Source organism: Festucalex cinctus, chromosome 15 (genome assembly GCF_051991245.1).
Source record: "Festucalex cinctus isolate MCC-2025b chromosome 15, RoL_Fcin_1.0, whole genome shotgun sequence".
NCBI classification, from domain to species: domain Eukaryota; kingdom Metazoa; phylum Chordata; class Actinopteri; order Syngnathiformes; family Syngnathidae; genus Festucalex; species Festucalex cinctus.
In genome coordinates this window covers 18,650,400-18,669,380 of record NC_135425.1, presented here as the reverse complement: position 1 = coordinate 18,669,380, position 18,981 = coordinate 18,650,400, and the positions used below count along the sequence as shown (strand labels likewise).

At 40.4% G+C, this 18,981-nt stretch overlaps 1 long non-coding RNA gene across 3 annotated transcripts in view; it reads left to right on the top strand.

The window, feature by feature from the left end:
* The window catches only part of LOC144002074 (uncharacterized), a 51,161-nt gene that overhangs the window by 16,798 nt on the left and 15,382 nt on the right, over positions 1 to 18,981 (top strand). For all 3 annotated transcript variants that reach the window (XR_013278662.1, XR_013278663.1, XR_013278664.1), the window contains exon 3: positions 1,245 to 1,305. This is a non-coding gene — a long non-coding RNA (uncharacterized LOC144002074). The remainder of the gene's footprint in view (positions 1 to 1,244; positions 1,306 to 18,981) is intronic.

The following is an 18,981-nucleotide window of genomic DNA, read 5'->3' as shown; positions in this document are numbered from 1 at the left end:
GCCTTGCTTTAAAAAAAAAAAAAAAAAGAGCCCATAAACTCTAGCTTGACTTATTCTTGCCTAAGTGTTGAGAAGCAGGACACATACTTCAAGTGTGCTCTTTGTCGGTGTAAACATGGCCTTATAATGACCTCCCTCCTGACTGAAAAGAGCTTCTCCTTCCTCGTCCGTCCCTACTGTCTGCTTTTCTTCTTCCTCGGTGTGATGTGTGCATTGGCTCAGGCCCCCGGAAACTTTGAAGTTGCCTCCATGCCACCTTTGGCCTAAACCAGCCGCTTCAGATGGGAGTTGGCGGCGGCGTGATTGTCTCCCTTTGGAATGTGTTGCAGGAGAGGTCGTGTGATGAATGTTTAAGCAGAGGTGATAAAGCTGCACTTCACATGCTGAGAGTCATGCCAGAGGCTTCATGCCTCACCGGTCAGGAGGGGACGAGTCCAGCCCAGGCCGCCGTAATCTTTACCTCCTACAGTGGGCTTTATTGAATGGGGCATCAGGGAACTGCAGGTCTCAAGGTTGACTTTGTGAAGACAGAGCACAAGACTTTTGATGCAAAGAGTCACGCTGATGCCCGCTCTTTTCGTTACGACACATGGAGCAAAAAAACTCAGTGTGAGCACTAAGGACTTATGTTGATATTTAATTAATTATGATAACTGACCATTAATTAGTAAACTACACAATTCCTTCATGTACACGTTGCATGAGTGTTTAACTTTTAATCTCAGAGCAGTGATGTCTACACATGCTGAATTAAAAACGACCGCAGACGACTCAATTAGACCAACGCAGGCAACGATCGCTCTCAGGTGTAACTAGATAATATAGAATCCTTGTGTTTATGTGCCGGCACACAGCTTGTTAACCGTCCCCTCCAACCTACCCGCAAACCTCGAACATCTGTGCAGAGGGAGGGGCTGATGGCATGCCACATGGGGAGGCCCTCCTCGCCCCCAGTCTGCCAACCCACCTGACTGCTGCTCTGGCAGCCCAGCCCAAGGCAAGACCACAGGCTAGGGCCTCTGGTGGCCCCCCAGCAGGGCCTGCCATCCTCCCAGAGCCCATTAGAGCACCCGCCTCCCCACCCATGCCTGAGTGTCCCCACCCCGCCAACCCAACCCAGCAGCCCTCTGCCCCCAAATGCCATCGCTCAGTTGTTTTCCACAGTTTGCAGTTGTGTGTCGACTTTTGCCTGCTTGGTTTGTATTATTGAATTCCTTTACTGACTTTGCTTCTTTTGTCTTTAGGCTGCGGTGGTGCTAAATCCTGGGCAGATTTGTGCTTCAGTCTCTGGATGTAGGTAGGATGGTAAATACATGTCTAATAAATTTTTAGCAGCATCATGTAATTTGCCATTGAAATTAACTCAAATTAAATTAAATGAATTAATTATATTATTTTTTTTATGAATTCATTTAAAATTTGTAAATTATATTAATTAATAATTAAATTAAACAGATCAAATTAACTCACTTTTTGGGATGAAACTTAATACAGACGTCCCAAAAATGCAAAAATGTTTAAAAAAAAATAAAATAAAAAATTGGTAGAAGTGATGCGAAGCAGTTTCAAGGCAAAGAAAGGTAAGGCAACTTTATTTATATTGCACATTTCATGTACAAGGTAGCTCAATGTGCTTCACATAATTAAAAAAAAAAAAAAAAACATAAAAGCATTTACAAACAAAATGATTTAAGACATTTAAAAGCAAAGTGAAGTAATAAAAAAGTAGCTTACCCAAATTACAACACAAGATTAAAATGTTTGAACTCACATTCGGGAATACTTCTACAACTAAACTCTTTTTTTTTTTTTAAGGAAAAAAAAAAAAAAAGAGCGGCTCGACACTACATTTACAATCATTCGCTAATTTAACATATGAGCAGCAGAAATATCTGGAGAGCAAGTTGTTGAACCGCAGTCGCAGATGCAATTTGTGAACGTGAGTTTGCGAAGCGTGTTGTAATGATTCAATTTATAATTAATCATATTTGATTTGCCAGATTGCCATAAAATTGGGGAGTGAAATTCCGTGGGCATTGGGAATTTTTTTAAAGCATTAAGAATTTATGATCCTTGATGCATATGTAAACTGTGGTAAATCCATTGCCTTGAATATTGATTATCCTGAATTAAAAATGCACTTTGATAAGAGAGTTTGTAGCTATTTCTGGTCAGTCTCCCCGTGCGCTACAATTAATTTCTTAAATTTGTGACCTGCATGCCGTGTTTCCCAGCATGCAGCTCAAAATACTAATTAGGGAGCTGTGGAGCCCTTTAATGAGTAGGTCATTAGCTCTGATTAGGATGTGCTTAATCAGGCGGTATTAAAAGGCAAAACCCATCATGTTGTAAAAGGGTGATGTTAAGCCTCAATGAAAACAGCTAGTCACTCTCTTGAGACGGTCATACTGTAAACAAATAATCCGAGGAGCACATTTACACATAGACATATATACAGTACACATTACCCTGCAAGACAAAAAGGGCCTTAGGCACAAGGATCAGTATCGTTTTAGAGTTATTATCCAGGATTATAACAGAAATAAGAACTATATCTACAGTCAGGGTTTCATGAAATAAAATGCACACATATCCAGAACATTGCTCTAAAACATTCATAATACAAGCAGGAGCAAACCTAAGTAAAACGCGTCATTTAGATTTGTGAAGAATAGATTCTAGTCTCATTGTGGTTAGCAGCGACGATAGCAGCAAGTCCATTTTTTTTTTTTTTAAATACGTATACATTTTTAAGTTTTTGACTGCAGACATCCCAAAAATGTAAAATGGTAAAAAAAAAAAAAAAAATAGATAAATAACATAAATAAATAAATGCTATGTGAAAACCACTTTTTTTTTTTTCTTTTTTTTTTTTTTTTTTTTTTTTTACGTTTTAGGTTTTTGGGATGAAACTGAATGCAGACATCCCAAAAATGTAAATAAAATAAAATAATAATAATAATAATAATAATAATAATAAAAAAGACACACATAGATATGTGTTTTTAATGTAGTTTTTTTGGGATGAAATTGAATTCAGACATCCCAAAAATGTGCAAATGTAAAAAATGAAGTAAAATAAAATAAAATTAAAAAAATAACAAAAATGGGTATGCGTTTTTCACATAGGTTTTTGGGATTAAACTGAATGCAGACCCCCCCCCCCCCAAAAAAAAAAAAAAATGGATATGTGTTTTTCACATAGCTTTTGGGGATAAAACTGAATGCAGTCATCCCAAATATGTAAAGATGTTAAAAAAAAAAAAATGGACATAAGTGTTGTTCACATAGCAGTGAAGATATATATTTGAATGACTGGGCCTTTAATTACAGTATGCAAAATGGTGTTGGTTCTAATTGGCTGTTACCTTGCAAATACGTGATAGAAGTACGCTAAAAGTAAAACAACAGCAAATAAAATGACATTATCTAGTAAGTTAAGCCCAGCAGAACGTTGCTTTTTACTTAGACTTGATCCCGCTTGTATTATGAGTGTGTTGAGCAAAGTTCTGGATATGTGCACATTTTATTACGTGAAACCCTGACTGTGGATGTCAATGTAAAAAAAAATGTAATGGCTTAATTTTGTGTGCCAGTCCAACAACCCTGCCACTAATACTTTTCTCATTAACATGAATGCAATATGAACACATCTGAAATGGTTCCAAAGTTTTCAATTGGCATCTCAATTCACCGTTATCTATCAAAACAGGCTGGTTTGACTGCACATGAAGCCCATTTTTTAGCCCGCTGAGCCACTCATTTATTCATTGTACAATTTTAAGCAAATACTGGAGAACCAGTTGAGATAAAACCGCTATTCCGCACAGTTTGACATGAGGCTTTTTCTCCCCCTCGAAAACAGTTTTCCAGTGCTTTCGTGAAAGTCTCATCTTTTAACAGCTGTTAAACTGTTGAACTAAAACATCGTTTGCAGCCACTTATCTTGACGCAATCCGACGTTTCCTTTGTAGGAGAACTTGTTCAGCGCAAATGGAGGATCTGAATCTCCTTTCCCACAAGTTGAAATAGTTGTCAGAAAGCATTTTTTTTTTTTTTGCTAATATGCGCGCCGGGATAAAGGAACAGGAGGCAGGAAGATGGCAGGGCGGTGGGGTGTTGTGCAGGTGCACGGCGAACATGACAGAAAGGTACACAGATGGAAAGGGAGTGGTATGAAACGCGGGAATAGAAAAGATAAAGAGGAAGAAGGAAATCATCGAGAGAGACTCGTAATGCGGGTTGCGGGTCTCGCTATAAATCGTTGTAGATTACGCAGCCTGTGGAGATCTTTCGACTTGTGTTCCTCCTCTCGCTGCTTTCTGTTTGACATGAGAGTGAATGAGGTAATCCGCAACGTTCAGGGGTACACATGCGCTGCTCCCATCTGGGCTTTGAACCTTTTGCTCACCTCTCGCTCTGTCTCCTGTGTGGAGCGGTATATCGGAGCATGTCAGACAAAGAAATTAAAGATGGCAGTTTACAGGGAAACACTCGGCGCTTTTGGTAATGCAGACGAAGCTGACAAATTGATTTAAAAGGATGAAATATGTTCCCCATCCCACAAAAGTATTCCCTGTCACCTTTTAAAACATATTTACCTCTCCGTCTGTTCGCCTTTCGTCACTTTGGGAACGTTGGCATACTGTGCACGTTTGTCTGTTTGCATATTGTAGTTACGCTCATTCATTTTTGATGCTGCATTAGAGATTCTTTGCTTCTATTGCTATCAGTGAGGGGTATTTTTTTTTTTCTTGTTTGCATGGCCGATTATGCGGAGCTGCATGGAATATGAGTGTGTTTTGAAAGTGCTCTGCTTGCCGTGTGTGTGTTTTCAAAAGCAAGACTGCGACTGTTCTTTTGTTGCTCACAGCTGTCCCACATTTGGGATCAGCCACAATTCCCCAGGCACTAAAGGGTTTTCAGAAGGACTGCTAATTGGCTATAATCTCCCTTTTAAACTTGAAAGCCAGCAAGCTTCCATCCTGGCACTTTAAAAGCAATTAATGGAAGAAACAGCGATATTTCTGGTCACAACCGGGCGTAAACGTGTCCTCTTCCTGTGGTTTCCTCTCGTCTGAGCTCTCATCCTTGTCGCGGGCGGATTGACTCCTCCTGCATCGCAGGCTCCGGTGTAAACAGCTACTCAGTAGTGCGGCCTTCTGGGGACGAGGCGTAACGGGGGGATTTGGTCTGAATCTTGAAGTGTCCGTGGGGATGGTGGCGGGGTTCGGGGAACGAAGGGGTTTGCTTCTTAGGCACTGATGAAATAATAATGCTCTGAGTTGGCGAGGCTAAAATTTGCACATGAAAATCCTCTCCCTTCGCACTCCTTGCATCTAATGCGCCGCCGATGACAATCCCTGCCTCTCACAGTTTATATGCAAATAAGTTCTCTCAGCTTTCGCCTCCTCTGAGAGTCGCCCAGCCGAGCCGAGTGATAGAGAAAGAAAGTGGAAGACACAGAGTGGGGCTTTTTTGTTATGTTTTGTTTGTGTTTGTCTTGTTTATTTTTAAAAGGATTTTTAAAAGATGATAATATATTTTAATTTTTCCCTTTGTTTTTTTTCCTCCATGAAAGTCAGTATACAGATTTCTCAGAAGAGTTTGAACAGCCAGACTTTTCTATTGAGTTTAATTGGAACATAATAACAGTCGTCTAAGTGTTTGTGTGAAGTCAGAAATGGTTGTATAATGGCGAACAAAAGTGACTCATCTTTCCCACAAGAGTCTCTTCTGCTTCTGCCTTATTAGTATTCTTTTTAGCTATAAATCTTCTCTCTTCTGCCTTCTGCATAGTTCATGCCTTTCTTGACAAATTTGGGAATTTACTTGAAAAGCTTTTTTTGTTTGTGAGACAAAGTGAATTGAAAATAATGTTCTCTAACATTCTACGTACTTTGAAATAATGGCACAATGTAACATTTTGGGCCCAACCGCCATCTTTGTGGCTTGTCTTGCGGCCATGTTTGTCGAGTATTGGATTATGTCGGTCTGTAGCCAAAATGTCCGATATTAAAACTCATACAAGCAGTCCAATTTGGGGTAACCCTAATGTTTGGAATGAATGGGTCACATTTTCTCATAACTACTGTTGCTTACTATTTTTTTTGTTTGAATAGTATCACTTGATCAAGTATCTTCTAACATTTCATACAAAAAAAAAGTATGTATCATTTCTGCTGATATCGACCCGATATTGGTAAGAATTTCCTGCTAAATTCCCAAACATGTTGGACCTGAAGGTGTCACCTAAAAAAACCATGGTCGATTGAGAAACCCAAATTTGAAATCACGCAGATTTAAGAGAATACATTAAAGGATTCTTTATGTCAGGCTGGGCTTCTCAGTCACGGTCAGTTAGTTAAAGCAAATGCATGCAGGACCCATGAGAGAACGCAGCACGGCGGAACATGCCAATCACAGCCAAGCCCTGGGTAGTCGCTTGTACAGCTCGCCTTAAGCAACTTTTAATTAATTTAATAAACATCCCACAGAGATGGAGACGTGTGGACTCACTCTTTGTACCCTCTCAGTCCAAAAAAAAAACAGTGCCGCCGCTCAGGCCTAATGAGATTTGCCTCGTGCACATATTTACAAATGACATATGTGCACAATCCCCCCCCTAACACAAGCGTGCAAGCCCCCTTAGATACAAAGTGTTTCGCCAAATTAAAAAAGAAATGTTGTAGTTTCAGGGCGGCACGGTGGGGTAGTGGTTATCACGTCCCGCCTCCCAGTTCTGAGGACTCGGGTTCGAGTCCAGGCTATGGCCTTCCTGGGTGGAGTTTGCCTGCGTGGGTCTTCTCCGGGTACTCCGGTCTCCTCCCACATTCCAAAGACATGCATGGCAGGTTAATTGGGCGCTCTGAATTGTCCCTAGGTGTGCTTGTGAGTGTGGATGGTTGTTCATCTCTGTGTGCCCTGCGATTGGCTGGCAACCGATCCAGGGTGTACCCCGCCTACTGCCCAAAGCCAGCTGAGATAGGCTCCAGCACCCCCCGCGACCCTTGTGAGGAATAAGCGGTCACGAAAATGGATGGATGGATGGATGGATGGATGGATGTTGTGTTTGCATTTTCAGTCAGTTCTGCTGCTACCCGATAAAAAGTTATGTAAGTTGTATACAGTATATGAAATCATTTTAAAGCTATAATCAACAAAAATATAAACACAACACTTTTGTTTTTGTTCCCATTTTTTTTTATGAAATGACTTCAAAGATTGAAAACTTGTTCCACACACACTATCACAATTTCTCACAAATAGTGTTCACAAACCAGTGTAAATCTGTGATCGTGAGCACTTCTCCTTTGCCGAGATAATCCATCCCACCTCACAGGTGTGCCATATCAAGATGCTGATTAGACACCATGATTAGTGCAGTACTGACTGGTTTTCTGGGTCCCCAGACCCCCCAATAAAACAAAACTGCACCTTCCAGTGTGGCCTTTTATTGTGGACATGCAGTCTAAGATCTTTCATAAAAAATGGGAACAAAAACAAAAGAGTCACGTTTACATTTTTGTTGAATGTACTTTTTCTACAAATAATTGCCCTCTGCTGAAAAACAACTCATCGTGTGAACAAACTTAGACAAGTTGCAGTTTGAAAATGAAATATAACTAACACTCACTAACCCTACACATAAAACTAAAGACGTCGTTATAAAAAGGAAATGTATCATTGCTTTATCAATACAATTTCTCAGTCGTTTCTTTCTGCGCCTGCAACTTAAGCTAGTCGTCTGTGTCAATGGGAGTCGTTAGGCAGGCCGTGCTTTCCTCTCGACTGATGAGGAGCGGCTGCAGCAGGAGGGACCAGAGGAAGAAAGGCTGAAGCATGCTCACAAACATCATCATCATCATCATCATCGCCATGGCCATGTATACTTTCTGCTCAGGGGAGATGCTGCCTCCTGTCAAACAGTAGGAGCCTGACGTGTGCGCACGCGCGCGCGCATTGTACTGTCTACATAATTCCCCCCACAGTCCCCCCGACCTCCCTCCAGTCTCGCCTTACTGTTTCTCTTCCTTCACCTCAGCCTCTGTCTTCCCCTTGCTCCTTTCCTCACTGTTACACTCCATATATTCATGAATGCCTGTTTATCATGAAAACTTATGCATTAAAATAGAGGGCGGGATGGGGGGGGAAACAACAACAACAAAACAAACAGGGTGAATGCTGATGGGGGTTTTGTCTCGTCTGGGTGCAGCACGAGGCAGCCCGGGTCCTCGGGGGACGTATGCAGGAAGGCCCTGATTCCTCCTTGCTTTTCTTTTTTATTTGTTTTTTTTCTTTTATTCCTTCTTCTCACCCACCTTCCCTCGTCCCTTCCCATCATTCATCTCCCCTTTGCTTGAGCCTTCACTTCCCCCTCACCCGCTGCCTTTCTCTTCTGTCTCCCCTTCACAGTGTCAAAACCAGTTACAGGCAGAGGAGCTCTCCTTCTTAAATAATTCACAAGTTGATTAATAGACTCACAAGGGTATAATTAGGCAGGGGAGAGACAGTGGCTAGTGTAACCAGTACAGTGCTTAGGGGAATTAGAGAGCAGGGTTATTGAGGAAATGGAGAGTACCAGTTTAAAAAAAAAAAAAAAAAAAAAGGAAAGGAAGAAGAAAGCGGGGGGAAAAGTGGAGGCAGCGGTGGACTCGTGGAAGGATGAAGCAGCAGGGGGAGGATGAGGAGGCAGAAGAGGTGGTGGTTACGGGAAGGGTGGCGGGGGGCTACCTCTTTCTGAAGCTATGTGTTAGAAATGAGGCAGACTCTCCAGGAGCATGGAGCCCGGCGTTTGTTTGATGTGGAAATTGGACAGTTTGAATCCGTCTCCTTTAATTTTTCACAACTAACACGGACCCCATGGGCACCTCACATTCTTCTTATAGGATATAAATTAGATTTGTGTGCCTGTGCGTGTGTGTGTGTGTGTGTTCTGTCAGTTTTTTAAACCTCCTTTTTTGTCTTTAACTTTTACAAATAAACCAGGTACCCCGCTGAAAGGAGTTGCAGTTTTTCACCCGATGTTTGTCACGCAGTCAGTCATCAGCATAAAACTTCACTTATGTTGCCTCTAAGGCATCTTTTGTATTCTGAAAGGGATGCGCAATGCGCTGCCAGACCGGTCTTCAAAACAAACAAACAGAACAATGGATCAACAGATCTCTCCTCTCAGTTCAGACAACATTTTTCTGTTGTGGTGATCTCTGTCTGCCTCGCTTTTGCTGTTAAAATAAAATGAAAAGAGCCAACAGAAACGCACCTCGACAGGTACAACGCTCGCTTTCTCCGGCTCGTGTTTTTCTTTCCTGCGCCTTTCTCTTCGAGTTAAAGCAGTCGTATTGGGTACACAGTGCTGCTTCTTTTGGTTTGCTCTATTTATTTCACTGTTGATGCCTCAGATTGCTTCCCATGGTGCTCCATCTGCTGTGTGTTTTATCACACATTGGGTTCCCTGGTATCCAAACATACTGATGTGTCCATCCATGTGCCCCATATACTGTATCTGCTTGTATGTCAATTAGGGATGATCGATATCACTTTTTTTTAAAGATCGATACCAGTATGATTACTCAACTGATACCAATACAACTAGTATTTCTGTTGAATAAAATTTCCGAAAAAAACAAAAACATTGTCAGATATTTTCAGAGCGATACCATACAAGTAATCAACTCTTTAGTAGTCACATCATTTGAAGAAAAAAACAAAAACAAAACACCTATATATCACAATGTAGCATTTTTCCTTCCAATTCCTTGAAAATAATGGCAATTTCTTTTTGTTTAATTGCTAAGTACTAGTTCCTGATCCTAACATTTCCGTTACTCCAAGTGATCAAAAGCGATGTTTTTGGTTGACTTTTGGATAAGCAAACAGTAGGAGTGGCATAGCTCAGGTGGTAGAGTGGAAATCTCTTAAACTAAAGGTTGAGTTCAGTTCATGAGTTCATTCCATGAGGTTTTTTTTTTTAATAAATTGGTAAATTGTAGTCAAAATCTCTCTTTGAAAAATGTATACATTTCTTAGTGAAAAATCTTTAATATGTTTTTATTTTCATGGGATAGGCAAATTTTCTCGTACACAACACACTTAAAATACTTTGAATAAGTGAATATTTTACTTTCTACCAATTCAAATTTTATTGTGTTTAGAGTGGGAACAAATAGACTTTGTCAAAGGTAAAATTGATACAGTAAATAGATTCAGTTTTAGAGTAACAGTCACACTTGGAAGAGAGTGAAATAAAGAAAAATAAAAAATAAAAGTGACTCAAGGGTGGAGGAACTCAACTCAAGACCTTCAGCTTGGGAGACAGCCGATCTACTCCTTGAGCCACACAGCTCCTGCTTTCTGTTAATATATCGCTCGTGTCAGCTACATCTGATTTAATGGAATCTTCCGAAATCCAAGAGACCAAAAACGATGTATTTGGTCTCTTGGGGAAAAGCGAGCAGTAGGAGGGCATAGCTCAGGTGGTAGTGTGGCAGTCTCCCAAGCTGAAGGTCGTAAGTTCGTTTCTCAACCCTTGTGTGACTTTTATTTTTCCCCCCCCATTTTTTTTATTTTATTCTGTTCCTGGTGTAAATCTTAGCCTACTGTAAAACTGAGTCTATTTGGTCCCTCTCTAAATAGAGTCAAATTTACACCACAAAATTTACTGTGCACTCTACAGAACTGACTGTGTATTTATCACAATACAGCATTGTCCTTAAAAAGTGCATGAATGACACTTTTCTATTCTTATAATTGGTAATTTCTGGTTCCTGATTATAAAATGCTCACAAGAGGGTGGCCGATAATGGTATCGGCTGCTGTTGCGAGTGGTCTTACCTTAAAATAAGAATGATATCGGCACCGATACGATACCAAAAACTAAGATAGAAAAATCCAATTCAGACCTCAACTCAAACAAAACTGTGCACTGGCCAAATCACATCTGTTAGTATTTTGTATTAATGATCCTTTCTGTAACATGCAATCGTCCTCCCTTTGTTGTCCCTAGCAGACGACTAATGACTTCTTGAGATCTTTTCTGCATCTCTTGGCTGTGCGGATACCCTGCCACCAGGAGGTGCTGAAAAGAGCGGGACCCCTCTGTGTTGATTTATTTATCTGTGTCTGGATTAAAGCCCGTATACCTGATGAAGGGGATGTCAGAGGAGCTTTGACAGCCACAGAGGCAGCAGAGTGTGTGCGATTTGGTTGCTGCACCGGCAGAAACAAGGAGTGTCGATGGCATCTTTGAAGTCTTGACAGACGAGAGCCTCTGAACATCCCCTTAATCTTGCCTTCCCTCAGAAAGGCGCACAAGCAGGAAGGTTCTGAGCGCGCTCGGCTCCCTGTTTGCCTTATTCTCTTAATGACACAAACCATTCATCGACCACGCATGATAGCATTTCATCTGGTATAATGTGCGCTGGCTGCTGACTTCAAACACCCCAGCACCTCCCTGCATTAAGCTAGCTGGAGACGGCAAGAGTCGGGACATGAACACACAAGGCTTTTGCGATAGCGGCTTGATGGGATGTCTGTGTAGTGCGCGCTGTTTGATTGTACTGATTGTTTTCGTGAGCCCACCAAAAGCAAATACAAAGAATCTGCCGTGTATGATTGTCTGGAAATCAGATCACTGGTGAGCGAGATATGTTTCGCACCTGAATGCACAGTCTGCCTCAAGTTATTTGCAGTGCTTTGAATGACCCTTGAACCTTGAACTGGTGCCATTATGTTGCATGCAAATAATAACTGCCTGAATAACAAGTGATGATGCATCGTCATCCAAAAGTTTTAGATGTCATTTGTGACGCCAAGGAAATAAAAGTTGACTTGAACTAGACGAGACCACCACTCAGATTGTAGACCCCTGCCAATAACAAACAGTACTACTGCATCAGTCCAGTCCTGTTTAAAAGCATTGTACGAAACTGGATAATTCTAATTTGAGCAAGGTACGCACTCTCACAATCTCTCTTTGCCACTGCAAAGTGGCCATGACTGTATGGTGTGACTTGCGTTTCACTGGATTAAGCAGTCAAATATAGCAGTTGAAATTTACGTTTGTTTTTTTTATACTCTGGTAAGAGAATGAGTTTACATTTTATGAGATCATCAACATGTAAGTTGCCACCAGAATCACAGGTGACATAGTCATGAACAAGAAACATTGGATGTACTGTAAATTAGAGATACAGCAGACCAACTATCGGCTGGGCCAATTTTCGTCGGCATTCATTAATTTTGCAAATATTGGCAACGGCTTTTGTGTGTGTGTGTGTGTGTGTGTGTGTGTGTAAACAATCTAACAGTTGCTAATAGATCAATTTAAAACTGTTAACTTCAGAGGATTATTCATTTAAATTTACAGTTTTAACTCTATTAGAGGTGCTGCTGACACTGTAAACTCTGCACGTTTGAAATTAAAACTAAGATATGTGAAAATGTATGTTATTTTTACATTTTGGAAATATGTACGTTTTCATTTAATTTTTAAGACACGCTGATGACTATGGGAGCTACCTGCACTTTTTGTAAGAATCTTAAGATAAATGTCTATTGCCTAATATATATATTAAAAAAAGAATCTGCATTTTGCAAATCCCTACTGTAAATGAATACGTTTTTCAGGGATTCCAAATGCTTTTTCTTGGCGTGCATTTTCTTGCCGCTATCTGGAATTTTATCTCATCGAAACAGATTTTATTGAACCCCACCCCCATGATTGATATGTTTAACTCATTTGCTTCTAAAAACGTAGAAATATGTTATATTTTAAATGTTTTAAGTGTCCCAAAGACATATTTATACGTTTTATTATTATTATTATTATTATTATTTTTAATGCTAGAGCATACAAAAGGCTTTGATGTAGCCTCTGAACTGCAAAGAACGGGTGAAGCAATGGTAGTAATCACAAAAAACGGCCAGCAGGTGGCAGCAGAGTATAAGAGATCAACCAGGGCTATGTTGAAAACTAGCTGATTTCCCCACAGTTCTAAACTGATTTGTGAATAATGATGAAACCTAGCTATATTCTAATGCTAATTGCTGCAAAACGGAAACAGATAAGAAATATACCTTTTTTTCCTGGTGAAAGGAGAGACTAATCTTTCTTTTGGTAGGTTCCATGATTTTATAACAATAGAACACAATATTCTATGGGCCTTGCAAAAATCAGTCAAAAACCAGGAAAACAGCCAGGAGCAAAGGGGGTTGCTTCATTGTAAAAGGCTGGGAGTCAATGAGTTAATAGACTAGTGACAACCACATATATCAGTCAGAGGGTTAAAGGGTGTCATTAGTTTGTACTCCGTTATTGAAATGCATGTAAAAGTACAGAGGAAGTCCGGTTGGATGCATTGGGGTAGTCTTTGTCCACATATTTCTCGTTTTACACGTTGCGGCAAGAAAACAAAGCAGCAATGAAGCAATAGAATATGGACGGCCTTGATGGTTAAGACCAGAGCTGCTGGGCAGGAGAGGGCGCTAGGGTTAATTACTCTATTACTGAGCGGCTCAGTCAGGAGCTGTTTAAACAAGCCCCAGTCAGCAGGGGATTAGGCCTCATTACTCCAGCTAAAGTTGCGCCCACGACCCTTCCCCACCGCATTTCACTGTGGGTATGTCAGACGTTCCGGGGAATATTCATATGCAGTGAGGGATGGATATAGGAGCGGAAAAAGCGATTAATACTAAGCAGCGGGGGCAGGACATGTGAGAGGAAGAAGAGCAAACCGACGTGAACGACAGGGCTTATCTCCCGAGGATCGCCCGCATCTCACCTGAGCTCAGCCGACGCTACAATTATCCCCCAAAATGTCAAAGCGTAGTCAGATTAGCATCACGGCTCAGGTTACCCTCCCTCCCATCAAAGTGAACGTCCCTCCTTCAGACATCCTCTGCCAGCGCCTCGTCACCGTGCTCGTCCTCCAGGTGTCTGATGGCACTCCGATAATGGCGCCGCTCTCGTTTGCAGCAATCATTGGATGATTGAAAATTAGGTTGATGTTAGTATGAGCAGAGTGCCATGGGTCAATTTACCAGGTCTGCAAGGCATGAAATACTTCAGGTTTACAATGACATGCAGTCAGTCAAGCTGTCAGAGATAACGTTGTCCGCATTAAATGGACTAGGGGATGGCTCAATGGCACACGTTTGAGAATGATTGCTTATTCCAAATATACTCTAAAAATATATATATGGAGGACCTTTTTTTTTTAGTGCTGTCAAAGTTAAATTGTTAACTGATTAATTAATCACAAATTAATTATTAGGGATAGACTGATTATCGGTGCCGATATTTGGTATTTCGCCAAATATCGGCATCGGCCATTTTTTAATCTGAAGGCCGATAAAGCTGGTATCTCACCGAGCAGTGAATACTTGCTAACGTAGCGAATTTGAGGTTTTCATTAGGAATTGTAAGAATTTTTATTTTTTATTTGGAACATATTCAGACAAATTTTCATGACAAAAATCTTTTGAAACCTTTTACGAACCCTAACAAAAACCCCAAATGAGCTACATTCGCTTGCATTTGTCACTCAGGGAACTTTTCATTTATAGATCTATTTAAATTTCACCTTTATAAAAAATAGGAACTCCCTCTACTTGTTATGTAAGAAAAAATAAATAAAGAAATTATGTTGAAATTTTAGAAAACTTTATTTAGAATAGAAATCTTTAGGGATCTATTTACTTGCTTTTTAATTTTTATTATTATTTTTTTTATTTTGCTTAACACATGCTAATGACCCTGGAAGCTCTGTAATTTTTTTTTAGTTTTTTTTTTTTAAACAAATTTATCAATATAGTTTAAAAGAAAACATTTTTACTGCTACTGAATATCGGCTTCAAATATTGGTTATTGGCCTCCTTGACTACTAACAATCGGTACCGGTATTGGCCTTGAAAAAAACATATCGGTCTATCACTATTAATTATCACAGTAATTATGTATTAATGCGATGAATCACGCTATTATTTTTGACCGCTGATGATCCTTTAGCTGACAGCAGATGGCTACGTTATAGGTAGCACAGGTTGCGTTTGAACGATAAACATAACCATGCATTAAATTAAAGCGTTTAATAAATGTTTGCGTATGACATTCAGAATATTTGTTCATGTCAAACTGTTGGGGTATTGTTTTTTTCATTTAAGTTAAGCAAGCAACAGATCAGAAAAAAAGAAGGATGAGCATGTGCAGTGGATCAAAACATGTTGAAGACGTCCTCATAACATTACATGTCGAAAGAATGAACACATAACAGGTGCTCTTGAAATTTGGCGGGCAAAAAATGTTGATTAAAAAGCCTTTTTAATTGTGATTAATCAAAATTCTAAGATGGGATTAATTTGATGAAAAAAGTTAATGGTTTGACAACTAATTTTTGTACACACTTTGCTTTGTCAGATTGTCTTTATGGTGTCTCAGGTCCATCTTTTTTTTCACTTTCTTAGATGGATTTTCAGAGATCTCACCTGAGATATGCGCATAACTCACAACATGAAAGTAAGGTTAATAAGAGAATGTATAGATTTTAAAAAAATATTCAGTTTAATCAAATTAACTAATGCAAAAAAAAAAAAAAAAAGCACATTCCACAACAAAAATGACGACATCTCATATTTTCTATGACCTCATCTTCTATGACATTTATGGATATCAACATGTCTTCTATGCCTGGAATTAACAAGTTGTCAGTCTTTTTCTCGGGATCTACTTATTTGTACAAAATGTTCTTAAACAAATTTGTTAAGAAAACTACTTTTTTGTGTGTGTAAATCTGTGGGAGTATTTTGAAGTATAATATCCCATAAAAAAATATTGATTCTGGAAGGGAACTAAAGGTGTTCTTATACAAACCTGTTGGGATGTACTTATTTATGCTGAGTACTGTAAATCCAAATAAAAACAGATTTCCTATTGATAATCCTGGCAGAACAAAGACGTTTTGGGTGTCAGTTGTCGCCAATGGATGACTTCCAATTAGAAGAGTCAGCTGTGTGGAGTAGAGTAATTGCAGGGTTATTTATTCTTTCAGATATAGTTGTACCATCTTGAGAAAGAAATGCATTTTTTTTTGTGTCAGTGCTGCTTTGTCTGAAGGTCAATCACCTGGAACAATAAAAGATAAAACAAGACACGCATGTCGTCGTAACGCGCATCTCTCCAGAGGGGCTGCCAAAGCAGTCGATGAAACCTCCATTTCATATGAGTCAAAAAGCTTTCTTGATTTATAGGCCATGCTCACAAAACTGTGATTTGAGCTCAAATCCAGAACAGTGATTCTATTATATAATTGAGGGCAAAAAAAATCAATGAAAGCAGCGGGATGTGGCCGGCGAAGCTCGCATCCATATTGAGAGTGTACCTTCTTCGATCTGTCTGGGTTGTGCTCGGCTTCAGCAGCCTAATCACACAAGGAGCAGGTCGATCGCAAGACTTAGCCAGTGGCGCTCCTGGACCTATCACGTGGCAAATGTTTACACAAGCCTGCTTCTTGCTTGGGGATGAAGAAAAAAAAAAAAAAAAAAAAAAAAAAGACGCACCTGAGATCCTTGGTCGTTCAGAGCTTTAAAAAGGTGGTGGTGGGGGGGATTATTTTAAACATAGCCTGAGGTTAGAGCGAGATTCTCTGCTCTGCTTACCAGAGCGAGCTGGAGGTGCCGCTAAGTACAAGAGAGGCAAACAGGATATTTATCCTATTGATTTTCTGAAGTTGAAACAAGAAGATTTAGAGGGGCTTGACTCTTAAAATTCCCAAGGAGCGGCCCACTCTTCCGCTCCATGGCCACTCACACACACACGCGCCGAGGAAAACATCTCGGCAATGAGGTTTAGGGGCCCTGAGCTGCTGCAAAGTTGTGGTGCGCTGCGGAATGATGTGCCCCAATGTGTGTCAGAGGGATCATTAAAGCTCATGCGAGTCTGCCCGCGGTGGATGTGTGCGAAGGTGTGAGTCATGTAGCTGGAGGTGTGGGCAGACAACAAGACAGGAAGGTTCAGTTGCATTGTGGAGCTGCGGCTTTGGTCCCCGCTCCCGAGTGTGGAAAAAATCAACAACAAATGAAGTGTGACAGAAAATGTGTGGGACTGTGACTCGGCGTAGATAAAGTCTCCTGGAAATCCAGATGGCAGGCTCACAGTCGAAACCGCACAATTTCTTCTGTTCCGTAGTTGAATCGAGCAGTTGTATAATTTGGTTCTTTTTATTGTGTGTTCATTTTCAGTGCAATGCAATTTGAAAGTTTACATACCCACTTATGAGCACAACTGTAAATGTACAAAAGCTAAACATTGCTAAATGACACAAACATGCTATGAATCGTCGCCAAAATTCACATGAACATCTCTACTTGTGTCAACTTCTGAAAATGTCAAAATAATTGTCACATTATCTTGGATTTTATGGGATTTAAGACTTTTTCTCGCCATACAGTGTGCTCATACTATCAAGCACAAATATGTGCCCCCCTCCATCATTTATTGTTACCCATCTATGATCTATTAAGACCTTTTTGTCGTAGTATTTTGAAAAATATGTAGTCAAACTCAACATTCATAACTCTTCGATCAAATGCGGTATACGATAGAATGGTCTAATACAATCTGGTCCAAAAATGCTTGGTGACACTTTTCCCCAATAATAGAAATTCTGTAATCTATTTTAGGGTTAAAATGTCATCATAAAGTCAGTCAATTTTAAGCGAATTTACTGAAAATAGGCAAAACGGACATGCGACTTATGCCCATTGCTATAGGTGATGGTATACACCATAGGGATGTGAGCCCACCAGTAATTTAAAAGAAGAAGAAGAAAATGACCAGGAAGTGACTGCGCCGTACGATGACGTCATATGAATTTGATTTTGTAATTCATGGTAAACTGTAGCGGTTCTTTGCAGTTTTCCATCTAAAATAGCATTAATATTTGCTTCTTTAATTAATTAATTCCAAAAAGATTTCAGTTTTGTCGTCCCCCCCAAACATACCATACTTTATCGTCCAACATTGCTTTGTGACTACAAACGTACGTGTGACGTAATATAAAAAAAAAACAACATGCGACGTATATCCGGTCTTGCAGGCGGTTATTTGCAAAACCTGAATTTGCCTTATCCTTTTTTTCGATCCGCTTCAAAATCCACCACTTCTAAGCGTAAAAACAGTTTGTGAGTTTTAGGCCCTTTTTTCGAATTTCTAGCGTTTCCATTCAGTTTTATTTTCACATTTCTTGAAAATTCGAATAAAAATGGGTGGCTGGAAACCCAATTATAATTTTGGCACATCCAGAGAAGAAATAGTGAGTGAGTATAGGCCCTATTGGTACAAGGATGATACCGATAGAGTTGCCAGGCAAGACCTAAGAGAAAGTTGAACAAGAGGAGGATGCTATACGTGCCTCAAATGTTAATTTCTGCCTCCACCAGACAGGATGCAGGAAGCAGACTTGGCTGCTGAGCCCCCCAGCTGTTGCTGTCCCACCTCCAGGGTCAGCATGCGGGCCCAACTCGCTGTCTGGCCATCCCACCCCGTGACTCCTCAGTCATGCTCGCACCGATTACTCATCAGTCGCGAGGAGATGCCACAGTAATTGTTCTTGGAGTGGCCCGATTACTCCATTAACAGCCCCTCTTGATGAGGCTAATGGCGAGAGACCTCGTTTGCATGGCATTATCTTAATTGAGCCCGAGGCCTGGCATGAAAACAAGCCCGAGATTATGTTACTGATGGATGGTGGCAATGGTCCGGCAGCAACCATTTACCCGACAGCTATATTAATTAACAGCTATCCCCTTACATGGGCTTTAACAGGGATGAATAAGTTAACATGGTGACGACGTCGTGACAGAGGTCCTGGTTTATGTGTGTGCTTTTAATCGAAGCGCAGAAGACGGCTTGGCATAGGATATTATTACCTATTTCCTAAAAGGAGGAAATTGAGCCAACCTTTCCTTGTGCATGTCTTTAAATAA